Below are 17437 nucleotides of genomic sequence, written 5' to 3'. Positions count from 1 at the left end.
GCCATTTTCCCTTCCTGTTCTCTTGCTCTCTCTATGTAACTCTCTCACACACACTTAACACACCTGCTGATGCATTAAACAAGCTGTCATTCAAAGATGTGAATCTTTAAGCACTAAAATCTGAGATATGGCTGCTCAAAAACTAGCCTGGGATTGGGGACATAAACAATAATAGGGAAGAAATTGGAGAAACGTACAGTGATTCAGCTTCCTTTAACTTATTTAAAGCTCTAGGACTGCAGTGAATGAGTGGCCATTTTATTTGGAAATCCAATGGATTTAAAATCAGGCAATCCACATTTAATGCATATGCAAATACACCTGTGCAAATGTGTTCCTTGCTGATTTCTGCTAGACTTGTACAGTGCTGCACAAATGCCTTTTAAAATCAATTTAACACAAATCAATTCTGTAAAGTGATGCCAAAAAGCAAACTAAAATCTTCAACTGATTAATTAATTTTGCATCAGCAATGCAATTACACAAGAAACAAATGATCATGAGTGTGCCAGTGGTGTAAGAAAATAACAAATAGGAGCTGAAGAATATCCTCCCATCAAGGCTGCTCTGTCATTTAATACAATCATAGCTACTCTTGGGCTTCAAGACCACTTTTCCGACTGTTTCCCATATCCTTGATTCAGAGACACCAAAAATCTGGTTGTCACAACCATAAACATCGGCAACCATCTACAGTATATAATTACAATGATTCACAACCATTAAGAGTAAAGAAACATCTCCTCATCCCGATCCTAAATTATTCACCCTTTATCCTGAAACTATGTTTGCTTATTCTTGATTCCCCAGCCGGGAAAACAACCTATCAAGAACTTTTGTAATGCTGAATGTTTCAATGAGACCACCTTTGAAAGTCTGCTAAACTCCTGAAAACATGATCCGACTTAGCCTTTCACCATAGGAAAACCCTCTAATCCCAGGTATCAATTTCATGAAACTACCAATGCAAGTATATATCTTTTTCAATATGGATACCAAAAATGACACACAATGTTCCAAGTGTGGTTTCGTCAAATTTTAGGAAGATCTCTTTAATCATGTACTCCAATCTCCCAAAGCGAGTTCCTTAAAACCACTGCTCTTTGTTTACAGCTACTATGTACATATTGGGCCCTCTGCATGAGGTTAGAACTTATTGTTCCCTCCAGATGTTATGCATTATCATTACCTCAGCATCATGTATTCTCCAACCTCGTTATCCTGGATGCTGCTTTGATGCTGTCCTTGCCTGACACTTTGATGGAGGCATCTTCTATCTCTTCCTGTTTGCTTTGTTCCCAGTTTTCAAGTTATACACAAGATCACATAGCATTGTGTATGATGATAGATGAAGCAGCGTGAGAAAAGTAATGTTAATGCTAACACATCTCCAGCCCCAAAGTTTTTATCCTTACTGCTCGTCTACATCTCCCCAAAAATCTCAGGCTCCAGAGGGCTAGTCTTGAGGATGCCTTGACCTCTTGTCTTGTTCTGATTTCCGAGGTCAAGGTCACTGAACACTTACTTTTCTGTTGCTAGGAGTATCTTCCTGGTTGGCTGTCAAGTTTTGTCTTATTTCTTACTCCTGATCCCCATCAGGATCTGAGTAGCAAACCTGAGTTTCTATTGGTTTGCTTTCCAAGGATGCTGTGGTTTCTCCTCCTTGTTTCTGGTCTGTCTCAATCGTTATGATCACAATTTTGGAGCTCTTTCAATTATTGTAATGTTTTTCTGTTGGTCATATACCATTGCCCTAGGCTTCAGCACTGTCGCAGTGAATGCAAAGTGTCAGCTCATATAGCTCTCAGACTTATCCAGAATTTATATTGCCCTTCATCTGGAAACTAGCCTGATAACCAAATAATGCATTGTGCTTCCATTTACAGAGATATCAACCATTAAGTTTCGAAATCAACAAAATTACCTCTCTAAACTGCTTCTGGGCATTTCTGGTCTTCGCCAAGCAGCTGCCAAGTTATCATGTCATATTACTGAGATGACCTGTACTTCAGTTACTCAGTGCAATGTTTCTGCATCTTTTGCACCAAAATGTCATGCAGCTGGCAATAGATGCAAGAACGCAATAGATATCAAATCCAAAGGACTCATGGAGAATTCATGGATTGACACATCTGCATTAATTTGCTGTTGCTTACCCTTCTCGCTACTTTAACACGTGCTTCTTATCTCAGTTCACTATAAAGCACAGATGTGAGATAGATAAATAATAGTAATTCAGAGAACCCTCCAGAAACACAGTTATCATAATTCAATGCTTAATTATTAACTCTGAAGGGTTCAAAACTTTTGGAAGAATCTATCTTCAAAAGAAAGTTGCTTTCTGTGAACCACAATTGCTGCCTTGGACTGCCTGAAAGGAGGTTTCCATAAAATGATGTGAGGAAACTTCCTCTGCTAATTTGTGTGGGATTTCAGCGCATGATACTAACACTCTGCAATCAACTACAGGATATGAAGGTCACCTCAATGGATACTCCTGACAAACCCACCATTTCAGGCGTTTATAGCATCACAAGCAACAGCTCTCAGGTTACATTCAGACTGGTGCTTTTGAGTGCTCTGGGGTCAAATACATCCTTATCCTTAGACAAGCTGGAAGACGGATTTAATTTATATCACATGTTCTAGTCGTATTTCCACATTCAATTACTCTGAGAAATTGTAAACCATGAGCACTTATAAGCTCGTGAATCAACAGTGGAATCTGCTACAAGTCATGATGCAGCCACTAGAAAATCATCTCGTACGGTCAGTTGAAAAGCATTTGAAACGGACACTTATACCACGGTAATTACTGTTTGATAGAAATACCTTCATACCAGTTAAGTTATAACGCTTTTTGATATGTTTGTATCAAAAGTGGGGACGTTGCTATCTTTGTTAGTATTTACTGTAGCTTCGAAGTGCCAGGGGAGATGTTGGAGAATCAGGATGCAGGGATTGTCCAGGTGAAGTATTTCACAAAGTCTGATTGCAAACCCCTCTTGTATTCCTGCCATCCAGTGATCCCACAATGGCTTCTCAAATGATGATGAAGGTATCCTACCAATGGTAGCCCCAACCTTCACAAAGTAACATTGTTCACTATGTGCTGTGCAATAGACATCTGGCTTCATTGTAGGATGTCAACAGATCTTTCCAGGTGACAAACTATTGCTTAAGGAAGCTCTAGTTGACCTATGGGAGAGACTGTACTGACACTAAACCCACAAAAAACATGCTCCTGAGAAGAAACACTAGCCAAGCTTGGTTTAAATGAAACCAGCCTTTAATTTGCAGTGTAGTGGTGCAATAGAGGATTGCCAAAATATAAAACTGTAATTAGAGCTTCCAGGAGAACAGCTCAGAATCACTCGACACAATTAATGTTAATGTACAAATTGTATATCAGAGTGGAATATTCTGTTTCATACAGGCAATGGGCTTGTGTAAAAGGTATCTGCAAAACAACTTGGGTTGTTTTATCTACAATAGACTTGGGGGAAGGCTACAATTGTGAATGACCCACAGCCCTTTTTTGATGCTTCCTGTTGACATCTGGGTGCAATGAAACTATCTGAAGTAAAAATCACAACAGCCATTGCCTTAATGCAAACACACTTTGCATCCTGAATTTCATGTCAAAATTTATCAAATCGTTATGAAATTATTTAACGTAAAGATGTAAACATTTGTGAACTATTATATGCTGAAGGCTCTCACATCATGTAACAGCATTGAGCATGCTCTCAAATTTTTCTTCCTGCTCCCTCAACCCTCTCAGGTAACCATGTTTGGTATGAATTTGATGTGCTAGTTTTATTTACATTTTTTCAGTTGCAAGTTTTTCTTCTCAGCTGGCTGTTTTCTGGCATCTTGGTGGATACTCAAGCTTTGGACCTATTCTCCTTCTCTACTTTATTTCTACCTCCCCATCATCAATCCACTAAACCCACCATCCCACCCAGTCGCCGACCCAGTCCAACTGCCCTGATCATGAAATTCCCCTACCCTCTCACCCCTCCACCGGATCCTGTCCAGCTCTTCCCGAGCCTGCTGGCCTTTTTGATGAGCTTTCTTCCCCTCAGGCACTCAAAAAAAAACAATTCCACGCTTCATTAGGGACTTCTGAAGTGAGTTTGCAGAGCTTCCTGAAGAGTTACCCCAAAGCATATAGAGTGATTTGAGGATGCAAGAGGGTTAAGGAAGGGAGCAGCCAAGCGTGAACATGGTGGCAGTAACAGTCAATGCCTCCAAGCAGCACAGCAAATCTGAGTTTCCTGCAGAGGCCAAGCACAGGTCAGTCTCTTTAGGTTACCATGTGTAGGTAGCCATGCAAACAAAAAATGTAAGTTGAATATGCCACGCACAATAAAAGGAGGATCAAAAACACAACATGTTGGAAAATCTCAGCAAGTCTGACAGCATCTGTGGCTAAAGAACAGAGCTAATGTTTCAAGTCTGGATGACTCTGTCAGAGCAAAAGAGAACTGGAAATAGGATAAGATGGGAGTGGGGGAGGAAGGTTAAACAGAGCCAGAATAGTTTGAATCCCATTCTCCAGAGCCTCCTTCCCCAGATGGCTGCTCCGTACCCTGCTCATCCACCCCCACCAACCCATCCAAAATTGTCAATTCTGTCCTTTATACAACATAGATCCACCCAGGCTAATTATAGCCATAATTTTCCTTCCCAGACTTCCTACATCCAGTTCAGCTGTCAAGACATTCTTTCAGAGATATCAAGCCAACAGATTACACTCGCAGCATGTCCAGATCCTAGAACTGATCCGACCTAGGTTTAGATATAATTTTCCTAAGTAAAACTGCATTCCTATTATAAAATCCTTGACTCACTGTTTATAACAAATTTTGTAGAAATGTTTTGATCTTTAGACGACATACATTTTCTACAACATCAGTACACAAATTTGGCTCCTTCATAGCCCTAAGGGGTATATAAAAATATTAACAAATGGCAAGCTTTTTAAAACAGTCTGAAACTTTTGAACGAGAAATTATTCAGATTCTTAGCTAATCACTGGATTGTTGTCCATTTTTTCTTCTCTCAGTGTAACTCTAATAATTACGTCAGAGTTTGAACAATAGCTGTGAGGTGACCAATGTTCTGATTAAGAACTGGCTAAGAACTCTGAAGTTCGCTCAAACTTCCCACAAAATAAACTTCAACCCTTATCCACTTCCAAAGAAAACACTTGCACTGCAACTTTTCTAAAATCCATTCCCTAAATTACTATGTCTCTCATGATTCACTTCCTTCTCAATCTGGACTTTCTACAATGACCTCATCATATCTAACTTCTCAAATTTAGTTCTCTGCTTTTTTGCTAAATCAGGCAATTATCATCTTTATCATTTAATAACAATCTGCAAGGGTTTAATTATTAATTTCCATATAACACCATTGAACAAATCAGTACAAATTGAAACATGAGATACACAAACACCATACTCAACTTCACCACAGATAAATGCTTCATTCTCAGACAAGTCACAACTATTAATAACCAACTAAAAATTCTAAATCTCAATTTTTCCCTACAAGGAACAATCTGATTTACTGTGCTGTTGATATTTTTCAGCTTCTTAACGCTGTTACAATAAGTAAAGCTTGCCAAAGTGCAAATGAGCTGCTGTCGTTCTGCTGAGGTTCACTGTCCAGGTCCTCAAGACAAAGCAGATTTACAATGGAGCGTTAAGATTTAGAAAGACTACAACTCAGCAGTGTTTCTTCCCCAAACATAATTGATCACTGAAAGTACTAAAGATTTTAATAATTGAACTGCAGCACACAACAATAAATATGAAGCAACTGAATACAGAAATAAAAAACAGAAAATGCTGGATAAACTCAAGTCTGGCAGCATGTGCTGAGAGAGAAATGCTGAGTCTGTATGGCTCCACAGATGCTGACAGACCTACTGGGTTGATCCAGCATTTTTTGTTTATAATTTCAGGTTTCCATTATCCGCAGTATTGTGCTTTTGCCTGAACACAGAGCCAGTTTAATGTCAAATCTTCAAATTGAGATCACTGGTCATCTTCTTGGAGTTACCATTTGCAGAACTTGAGATACAATATACCAACAAAACAAAGCGTGACAAGGCAGCCGATGTGGCAAGTCTCCAATCTCAGTTGCTCAATGTGCGGAGGCAATGGCAGAAAAGCATTAGCTCTTCATGTCTCACACTGAATACTTAAAATATCAATAATAGGTTTCCTGCATGTATTTTATCCCAGAGATTTGCTTAATGTGGGGTAAACAAAACAGCAAATAATTCACAGATTTGTCTTTAAAAAAAATGAATTAGATGACCTTTTAAAGCCAATGGAAATGGGTGACAGAGCAGGGTCTCCTGGAATCTCTTCAACGCTGATGCTTAGGTTTGAATATAGCCCAAACAAGAAGGATAAAATAGAAAACAAAGACGATGCTTTTCTGTGGTTGCAGTAATCATTAAACAGCATTTCTGTCACACCAAAGTCCAATGTTATAGTAGCGCCAGGATGAACAATTCTGATCTTTAAGACAACAGGACAGAATTCTCCATTTTTGAGGCTATTATTACGGTGGTGGGTGGCTCTGGCAGCACCTTTCCTGCTGGACAAAATGGCAGATCCCATGCCTGATTCTGCACTTGGAACCTCATTAATGCACACACAAGGTCTCCTCCAAATCTCCTAGTTGGTCGGCAGTTGATTTGTCCAAAGGTCCCAATTAAACACGAGTTCAGCACTCATAACACTCTGTCCAACCCACATGGCTTCATTAAATCTTGCATGTCAGCAACCAGAGAAAAAAGGCTAGCTCAAGAAGCCTGTTCCTCGATTCAACCATCAATCCCACTTGTATCTGGAGTCTTTGTTTACTGGAAGGGGATGCACAATGCGATATCACTTAGATTCACTCTTTTGAGAGCTTTTCACACAGGCTTATCGGGGTCTAATTTTCATCCCCTCGGCCTTCCCTTGCCTTCCGTTGTTTGTCTTTTTCATCCACCTTCCTGCTACTGTGGCCTCTTGAACATTCTCCTCCCTCTTGGTACAGCCCCATCTTTCACATTGCCTGCACCACTCCCAAACCCTGTCCCCTTGGCCAGGCCACTTCCCACCCCCAATCAAACTTTCAACATTTGTGGTTGCTGCATGTTGTCCCACAGTACAGTGCTGACAGAGAGACACTGGTGTGTGGCACCAGAGGGAAGGAGAAATCCCTATACTCCACAACCCCAGGTGCTGTACCAATCTGATTCAGTGACACAGGATGATGCCATGTGCCCAGTAACATGGCACTGTACATGAAGATGGCACTAGAGGGCAGAACTCATCTGTCCAGCAGCATGGTATACAGCACATCAGGAGCAGCACAGCAATATGACAAAGGTTCTGTTGCATTCATCTCAAAGTCTCATGCGAAATGAGGACCACCTTGTGCATGCCACTTTTTAGTTGTCTGGTTCTAGACTAATGTAATTTCATACAGACATGATGCAAGATTGGAAGGTCTGATGGCTACTGGCAGGCAGCTATTTTATCAAATTGATTTATTATATCACGTGGATTGGGATACAGTGAGAAGTATTGTTTCTTGCAAGCTATATAGGCAAAGCATACCATTCATGGAGTATATAGGGGAGAAGGAAAGGACAAGGTGCAGAATATAATGTTGCAGTTACTGGTAAGGTGAGGAGAAAGATCAGCTTAACGTGGGATAGGACATTCAAGAGTCTGATGGCAGGGAAGCTTATTATTGAGTCGGTTGATATGCGTTTCAGACTTTTGTATCTTTTCCTGCTGGAAGAGAGTATGGCTGGCGTCCTTATGATCCTTGATTATGCTGACTGCTTCCCAAGACAGCAGGAAATGTAGGTGGACTCAATAGATGGAAGCCTGATTTGCATGATTTACTGGGGCATGTTCACAACTTTTTGTAGTTCCTTGCAATCTTGGTCTGAGCAGGAGCCACACCAAGCTGTGATGCATCCGGAAAGGACTGAAAGGTACAAATTGGTGAGCGTCGCAGTGGACATGCTGAATTTCCTCAGCTTTCCGAGAAAGTAGAGGCGAAGGTGGGCTGTCTTAACTATAGTGTCGGCGTGGAGTGTCGAGGACAGATTGCTGTGATCTGAACACCTAGAAACTTGAAGCTCTTTACCATCTTCACTACATTTCCTGAACTGGATGACTGTCTCTTTCATTTTACTGACATTGAGGGAGAGATTATTGTCGACGCACCAGTTCACCAGATTTTCTCTCTTTTCTGTATTCCGTCTCGTCATTGTTTGAGATCCGACCCACAACAGTGGTGTCATCAGTAAACTTAAAATTGGAGTTGGAGCGGAATTTGGCCATGCAGTGATAAAAGTGTATAAAAGGTGTATATTACGAGGCTGAGGACACAGCATTATGGGGCATTGGTGTTGAGGATAATTGTGGAGGAGGTGCCATTACTTATCCTTATTGTTTGTGGTCTGTGGGTTAGGAAGTCTAGCATACAGTCACAGAGGGAGGCGCCAAGCCCTAGGCCACGGAATTTGGAACATGAGTTTTGTTGGGATAATGGTGTTGAAGGCTGAGCTGTCGCCAATAACTAGAAGTCTGACATAAGTGTCTGTGTCGTCCAGGTGTTCCTGGGTTGAGTGTTTTGCCAAGGAAATGGACCTGTTGGGGCAATAGGTGAATTGTAGTGTATCCAGTCAATTTGAAAGGCTGGAATTGATACGTGCCATGGCTAACCTTCGAAGCATTTCATGATGATGGATGTCAGAGTCACTGGGAGATAATCATTAAGGCATGGTGTCTGGCTTTTCTTTGGTACATGGATGATGGTTGTCTTCTTAAAGAAGGTCGGAGGACCTTAGATCGGAGGAAGGGGGTTAAAGATGTCTGCTAATACTCCGGCCAGCTGATCTGCACAACATCCAATGCTTGTTCAGGTATCCCATTCAGGCCAGCTGCTTTCCCGTGCCAACGCAGAACTCTAATGGCTCTGTGTATATTTATATGCTTTCAACCAGTTTGAGACTTCCAGATGTCAATTTCAGTCTTAGTTTGCTTAGCAATTGGAAGGATCCGTTTTCCTTCTCAGTTCCCATTTTGAATTAGTGTTGTTCTTCCAAAAGAATGCTTTGAAGTCACAGATTGCATCACACATCTGATTTGCTATGTAGGGCAAGCACATTTACAGCTGCACGTTAATATGACTAGATGCAGCTTTACAAACTTCAGATAGAGCATGTTCCTATACCAGAGGAAAACTGACTTTGTCCTGGATAGTATATATAAAACAGCATTCACTAATGCTTTATGTACCACAGCTCATGAGTAAAAGAAATAGTTACCTGTACAGCGCACACAAAAAAGCACGTATCAAGACTATCAAAGCTCCAAAAATCACATGTCGAATCATTAAAATACTTCAAATTAGGCATGGAACAATAATAGTGTAGTAATATTGGATCCCAATTGAACATTCTCTAAAGCACGTCTCTGGTCAAACCAGGATGAAAAACATGTGCAATATAAAACTACTTTAATTCATAAAGCACCTTTAACATAATAAAAAACTCAACACAAGAGCATAAATCAGACAGAAAATGACACCAAACCCAAGAGACTTGAGAACAGGTGTCCAAATGTTTAGTCAAGAGACAGATGATTTTAATGACTATCATAAATGGAGAGAGATTGAGAAGTTTCGGAAGGAAGTTCCAGGGCTTAGGTCCACGGTTACATTTCAATCTTTTGGGATATGGACATATGCTTTTAAATGGTTGACATTACTTTGGGTAGTTCTTCAGGCATTAAAACAGAAACACATTTGGTCTTTGTTAATATTTGAAAAGGAAGCCTTTTTGAAAAAAGTGTAAATGATTTAAAATCATTCAATGCTATATTATTAATAGTGCAATATTACTGAAACATGCTTTTTCAAAGTGGAAACTTATCTTGTACAGAAATTCTGTTTGATTTCCTTAAATTTGTTTAAAATTGCATCTATACACTACATTGTGCAGCATTTCCAGGTTATGAAACATGGATGACAACAAAAACAGAAGTAAATGTCTGCGACATCCAGTTGATTCAAATGTAATATGCAATGATTTCATTTAAAAAGCGTTGTAACAAAGATATATGGCAAACTACTCCAAAGGTTTCACAGTTGAAGTTGGAATATTAACTTTCCCGTTAAGTTTAGTCGGTTACTCAGCCATATAAAACAGCAAATTCCACGACTGTCCCAAATATGTATCTGTAGCAATATTAAGGGAGGAAGTCAGAATTCCTGTTCCTGAATGCAACCCCAACTGGAAATGGCAGAGTTGGTAAGAATTATGTTGTTGTATTTTGCCCTTCCTTCCATCATCTTCCCGTGTCTATTAAAGCGAATTAAGCAAAAGAAACTGCTGCATATGGATCCAAATCTCAGGCAAAAAAAAACCGTAATCCATAATTATAAAAATAACATTTCATATGTCATCCTAGGCCATTTTCCAATTCACTTATTAGCTGCACACATTTTTTTTAAAAGAGTTAAAAGCTTGACTTTTAATGATAAAGCTTCCACAAATGCCATAGAAGGCAGATGGATTGCTTTATTATAAAACACTTGCTTCGTGATTCATTTAAAGTCTTTCATCTGTAACATTCATTCTTCCATAACACCAGTTCCATTAAGTCATTCCCATCCCAAAATTAAAAAAGATTAAATATTTATTTCCCATTTATCCTTCCCCACCAATTTCGTTCCTCAATTGCACCAATCTTGCTTATCATATATCATCAGGCTACAAGACTAAGTGGGCATAATATTAAAACACATGCACTATCTAGTAAAGTTGGAAATCAGAAGAATTCAAGACAAAATTTCTTTCTCAATCGAGCTCTGTGATCGTAGCTGAAATCCACAAAATCAATGTCACTCACTATTTTTGAATATCTTAACAAGCTGAGTCTACATTCTATTCAATCTAAGTCACTGATTAGTCATAATTCACAGGGCAACATCAATTAAGGTACCTAATAATGATGCAGTGAAAACAATTAAATGACAAATGGCAATAAGATAAAATAAAAACTTGAAACCATAGAACTGATGACTCAAAATATTCAGTTACTATTAGTCCCTGTACTGCATAAAGCAACAAAACGCAACAATGCATAAAGGCAAGATTGACCCAGAAGGTCTTCAACCCAATGCAAAGCTGCCTTGTTTCATTCACGTGTTTAATATTGGGAACTTGGAAAAAGGCAACTGTTCCAAGCAGTTCAAATATTGGTTTGGTGGAATTACAATTACTCCTAGGTGGTCCATATGAAACATGCGAGTACAGGAAGTTCAATGCTAAAGCTTAAAAGGGTTCTAATGCAGTAAATTTAACTCTTCAACGAAGGCCTATGCACTAATCACATGCCACCAAAAACAGAAGATTTTAACAGTAACTGGCAACACCAAGTGAACAATTACAGTTAAACACAATCAACTTCCACGAGTGGTCTTTGCAAATTATAGAGTGTAATGTGAAGATGCAACCCAAGTGCTTAGCCATAACCAACGACTGTCTCTGAATTCTGGAGATCATGACATCACAAAAGGTTTCAGCCAAACATGAGATGACGGCAATAATATTCTTCGAGAATTTGAATTCAGTCTTAATCTGGAAATTAGAAAATAAAATCAGTACACGTGCCCATGAAGCTATTGGGACTATCAATAAAACTCAACTGCTTTGCTAACGTCCTCTAGGGAAGGAAGCCTGCTTTCCTTAGTCAGTCTAGCCTATACGTAACTCCAGTTCCGAATCAACATTGTTGATTTTTAACTATCTTTTACAATGACGTAACTATTAGCTCCAACAGCAAATGCCCATATTCCAACAATGAATTAAAAAAGTGACAAAATCAATGGTACTGGGCTACTTCATAATATGCTGGAAATCAGATGCAGTTCAGTCCATAAACCAGACAAAACTTGATTGACTCTAGCAATTACCATTCAATTGCTGGAGTTACTATCTACTAATAAAATCTAATTGAATACATGGAGGACTATTTCAATATAGATAAAAAGGACACTCAGAAGAGAAGACATTTTTCCAACACTCCACTCCTTTACGGGGTCCGACCTTAGCAATAGTCAATCAGAGCATTTTAGCTAAGTCAAATCCATTGAAATCCATATACCTGTCACAACAGATAGCAATATATTCTAATAACAGAAAAAAATAGAGGGAGCCCATCTTAGCAAGTTCCCAATGTTAGTAACAGAAGTAGAAACATTGAGGTGGAAGAATCAGGAGCAAAAATCTGTCAAAGGGAAAGACAATGGCAAATAAAACCAAACAATGGGAGAGAATGCAAATGAATAAAGCAAGTCAGGAAGAACAAAAATGTTGACCTCCTATAAAAGTTGAGCCCTAAATTTCAAAGAGCACTTCGAATCAACTCATTGCTGCACTCGTCATAACACAGCCGAGACCAGGATTTGAAGCAGGAGTTTTTTGTGTCGGTGCAAGGCCCAATGAGACATTGATGAACTTTGATAAAAGTTTAGCTTCTCATTGAACTATCAGAGGTAAGATAGAACAGACCGCAGAGTCAGTTTGCAGAATGTGTGAGAGCCATGAGCATATGGGCGCCGCACCTGCGCAAGGATATTTTGGCCTTACTGTGTGCAGTTTTGGGCGCCGCACCAGCGCAAGGATATTTTGGCCTTGGAGGGAGTGCAGAGGAGGTTTACTAGGCTGATACCGGAGTTGAGGGGGTTGAGCTATGAGGAGAGGCTGAATAAACTAGGCTTGTACTCGTTAGAGTTTAGAAGAATGAGGGGAGATCTCATTGAGACGTATAAGATGATGAATGGGATGGATAGGATAGAGGTGGAGAGATTCTTCCCGCTCAAAAAAGACAGTAGGACTAGAGGGCACAGCCTCAAGATAAAGGGGAGGCGGTTTAGAACGGAGTTGAGGAGGAACTTCTTCACTCAAAGGGTGGTGAATCTCTGGAATTCTCTGCCCGTTGAAGTGGTGGAGGCTGCCTCGCTAAATATTTTTAAGAAGCGGGTTGATGGGTTCTTGATAAGAGAGGGGATTAAGGGTTATGGGGAGAGGGCGGGAAAGTGGAACTGAGCCACGACAGATCAGCCATGATCTTATTGAATGGCGGGGCAGGCTCGAAGGGCTAGATGGCCTACTCCTGCTCCTATTTCTTGTGTTCTTATGTTCTTATATTAAAAGACATGGAACTTATAACAGCTCTGAGCTAAGTGCCATGGGTGAAGAAAAATAATTATTAAAATGTATCTTTTTAAGTTTTCTCCTTGCTCCAATCCACTTCCGTACAAGCCGCGAGTTTCTGAAAGAGAGTGAAAACACAGCATGGTTCTCTGCTGTCGAGAGCCACAAGCATCAGTAGTTGAAGTAATTCACTGTTGGAATATGGGCATTTGCTGTTGGAGCTAATATTTACGTCATTGTAAAAGATAGTTAAAAATCAACAATGTTGATTTGGAACTGGAGTTACGTATAGGCTAGACTGACTAAGGAAAGCAGACTTCCTTCTCTAGAGGGTGTTAGCAAAGCAGTTGAGTTTTATTGATAGTCCCAATAGCTTCATGGGCACATGTACTGATTTTATTTTCTCATTTCCAGATTAAGACTGAATTCAAATTCTCAAAAAATATTATCGTCATCATCTCATGTTTGGCTGAAACCTTTTGTGACGTCATGATCTCCAGAATTCAGAGGCAGTCATTGGCTATGGCTTAGCACTTGGGTTGCTTCTTCACATTACACTCTATAATTTGCAAAGACCTCTTGAAAACATTACCCTTGTAAAAGTCAACCCCAAAATGTCTCCAAAATTCAACTTTTACTATAGTATATATGAGGAGAGTTTATGATAGTACATTGTCAATACGCTATGGCTACCTTAAACATCCAAATCCTGTTGCTGTTTTGACATTTAGCAACAGGAACTGCTTAGGGTGTATGTCAAAACAAGTTAATAGCTTGACGTTTGACAAATGAATTATTCATCCACAAGATAGCATTAGTCATAAACAATTTACAGATCAATTTTCCAAATACTTTAGAATGTACAAACTGATTTGCATTTAAATTGGGTGAATACTGTTTTGAAACATCCCAAAGCATTGTTCAAATGATCAGGAAAGGACAAAAGCAAACAGATGAGTGAAATGTTTATTTTACTCTTTTATGGTTTGCAACTGGCAAGGCCAGCATTTGTTGCCCATTCCCAACTGTGTTCCCTTATACATGTAAAGTACTTTGGAGCTTTAATTGTATGAGTGCACAAAGTTTGAGGTGATTTTTGAAAATGTACCAGGCAGGGGAGTCTAGAAAGTAAATTCCATTGAAACTTGACGATTGAAGGAAACCTGACCAAGACCAGAAAGAAACCTCACCAAATGCCTGAGTTAGAAGGGAAGAGGGTGCAAACTGGTATACAGAATGGATCAGAGTGTAGCAAAACCATGTAGGCATTTGCAAGAATGAACAATAAACAAAAACCTTACTACCCACTAAGACAGCGCTAGAAAGTACCAACATGTACAATACCAAACTTCCCAAACACCACTTTTAGTTTCTCACTAGGAAGAGCAAAGCCCTAAGGATATAGAAAATGGGATATAAAGCACAGGAAATATTCAACAAATGTCAGAAGACTTGCTGAGTTTTTCCAGCATTTTCGGTTTTTCTTGTAATTCCCTATGCTCAACTGGAACATTCATTCTGATTCCATTTACTATAACTTGTACCCCTTTGGGGGTGTCAGCATTCTTCCATCCACCACAGCTAACAGACGTGCAGAAACTTCGGAAGGATGTCTTCGTTTGATGCATCTTTGCTAATGGCTGTGAAAGCCAATCCTTGAGAAACAGGTTCTGCCACAACAGTCACACATAAAGTCTGCAAGTGTAGCTAATGGATTGCAAGCTGCAGAAGCCACTGGTCATGGTGACGGCATACACCAGCCCAAGGAAGGTATCACCATTTCCTTCTTTTGGCAGTTCAGATATGATAATCAAAGTTCAAGGCCTTCATGTTATGCTTACAAGCCACCCATGAAAGCTTTTGACACCACACCAGTTGTCCGGCTCTCGCTACCTCAGAACACACTTGGTCCTTGGGTATGCCACTGTTTTCCATCCAATGGATGTGACTAATCCACTAAAGCCACATTGTTTTAATTAGTGCCAACACAATTGGCAGCCCTGCCTTTTGAGACGATTATTGCATCTGTGATTTTGACATGCCTGATGAGACTCAATGTACCACTGACAGTGAAGGGATAGATTACTAACTCCTTTTTCTGGTTACTGAAGTCATCCATGTTTCACAGTTATGCAGCAATGTTCTGAAAACACAAGCCTTATAAACTATCAGCTTGATGATGTTCCATATCCTTTTCATCAGTCAGCCAAAGGTGACAGCACACTTCCTATATGTGTACTGAGATCTGCATCAAGAGACAGATTGCCCACCACCCTGGACCCAGCAGGAATTTGCCAAACACTTACAGCGGGATGTTATTTAGCATTTACTGTTCTCGTATTAAATTCCCTTTCTCTTCTTATCCTGAGACCACCATTTCATAATCCATCAATTTTCGTGCATCTAAACTCTCCATAAACCAGGAATAAAAGATATAACTGCCTCCATTGTTCTTTGTGTACACATCTATGAAAAACTCACTTAATTACAAGGTTATTACAATCGACACCATTAACAAATAGAAAATATATCTCATGTTATCTTTCCAAACTCAGAAACAGTACTAGAATTTAGTTGAATCTGCCCATTGGGTAAAAACGTCCTTGATATACATTTAGCCCAGATATCCTCGATGATATAAAAATCGACAAGCTTCACGATCAGAGCCTGCAGTTAAAATCGATGCCGCAGCTCGCCTGAACACAAAGAGCTTTACTGCTAATGGTAAGTAGCGAGGGAACTGCATTTTTGTTTTGTTTGCTCTCAGGAAGGATTGGGTTAGGATTATACCAGAATTATTTTACAACATTCCTTCTAAAGGAACAAAAAAAAAGGATCCGCTGCGCCATAATCACTGGTTCCAAAAGAGGTAATTACACCAAAAGCATAACAAAACAGAGCGAATCGTATTCCAAACATGTCAAACAGTAATCTGGGGCAGGTACACTGGCTGGGCTGCACCTGCTGTGCCGGTGGGGTGGGGCGATGGATCAATCTGATTGATCAGGGGCTGGGCCGGGGGGGTAGTCCGGCTCCCGGCCACCGCGAGCCCTAGCTCGAGCCACCCTCGCGTCACAATGAGCCGCCCTTCCCCCAGCACACAAACCGTTAGCCGCACCAGCCCGACCCTTTCAAAATTAACGGCCACGGCGGAAAGGATGCGACGGCAACCCCCACCCCATCGACCGACCGATCAGCGGCTGCCCGACCCCCAAGAATTCGGCTATGCCCCCTTTTCAAAGCGATCCGGTTTACTCACCGTCGCCACCCCGCTTCTCGATGATCCCCGGTTCCACTGAAACCTGCCTGTCTCTCTCTCGCTCTCTATTCCGCTTACGCCTCCAGTCGCGTCGCCATTTTCACTCGGACCCAAACACTGGTCACGTGGCCCGACCGCCTCACGTCACTGTTACGGAGCAGGAGGCCGTTTGGCCCGTCGTGTTGGTACTGGCTCTCCCGGTGAGACACTTGCATAGTTCCTTCCATTGCCTCTCTCCCCGTAAACCCTGCACTGTCTTCCCTTTCAGATACCACTCCTACTTCCTCTTGAAAGCGTCAATCAAACCTGCCTACCACACAACAGTCTGAGGCAGAGCAATCCAGACCTTAACCACTCCCTGTGTGAAAATGTTTTTCCTCCCATCAGGATTGCTTGTTTTACTACTTACCTATCCTGCAAAGATTTATTCACGTACACTCCCAGGTGCCTCTGCGTCCCTTTGAGAGTTGTAGCCGTTGTTTTCTGCTGTTGGCATGGCAGCACTGCTGCCTCACAGCTCCAGGGACCTTGGTACAATTCCGGCCTTGAGTGACTGTGTGGAGTTGGTACGTTCTGCCATGTCTGTGTGGGTTTCCCCTGGGTGCTCCAGTTCCTCCCACAGTCCAAAGATATGCAGGTTTGCTGGACTGGCCATGTTAAACTTCCCCTTAGGTTGGAGGAAATCGCATAGGCTAGAGGGAGTAGTGGGATAAATATTTGGGATTACAGGGATAAGGTAGGATGCTGTGTCAGAGAGTTGATGATTATGTTCTTTCTGCCAAAATTAATTACTTCACATTTCTTTGCATGGAGCTTCATTTGCCACCTTTCCGCCCTTTCCACCAAGTTGTCTACGTCCTTTTAAAGGAAGCTATCTTCCTCCCACTTCACAATGCTTCTGTATTTTGTATCATCCGCAAGCT

The 17437-nt window shown here is 40.7% G+C and overlaps 1 protein-coding gene across 4 annotated transcripts in view; it reads right to left on the bottom strand.

Moving 5' to 3' along the window:
- The window catches only part of LOC145344864 (kinase D-interacting substrate of 220 kDa-like), a 135451-nt gene extending 118763 nt beyond the window's left edge, over positions 1-16688 (bottom strand). For 2 of the 4 annotated variants that reach the window (XM_080192120.1, XM_080192121.1), the window contains exon 1: positions 16515-16688. The gene's annotated coding sequence lies outside the window, so the exon portion shown is untranslated. The remainder of the gene's footprint in view (positions 1-16514) is intronic. The other 2 variants (XM_080192122.1, XM_080192123.1) reach the window with 1 other exon arrangement.
- Between the last annotated feature and the right edge of the window lie 749 nt (positions 16689-17437).

This window comes from Carcharhinus amblyrhynchos, chromosome 7, assembly GCF_965287045.1.
Source record: "Carcharhinus amblyrhynchos chromosome 7, sCarAmb.v2.hapA, whole genome shotgun sequence".
Lineage (NCBI taxonomy): Eukaryota > Metazoa > Chordata > Chondrichthyes > Carcharhiniformes > Carcharhinidae > Carcharhinus > Carcharhinus amblyrhynchos.
The sequence above is the reverse complement of the archived record's forward strand: the minus strand, read 5'-3'. Positions and strand labels throughout refer to the sequence as shown.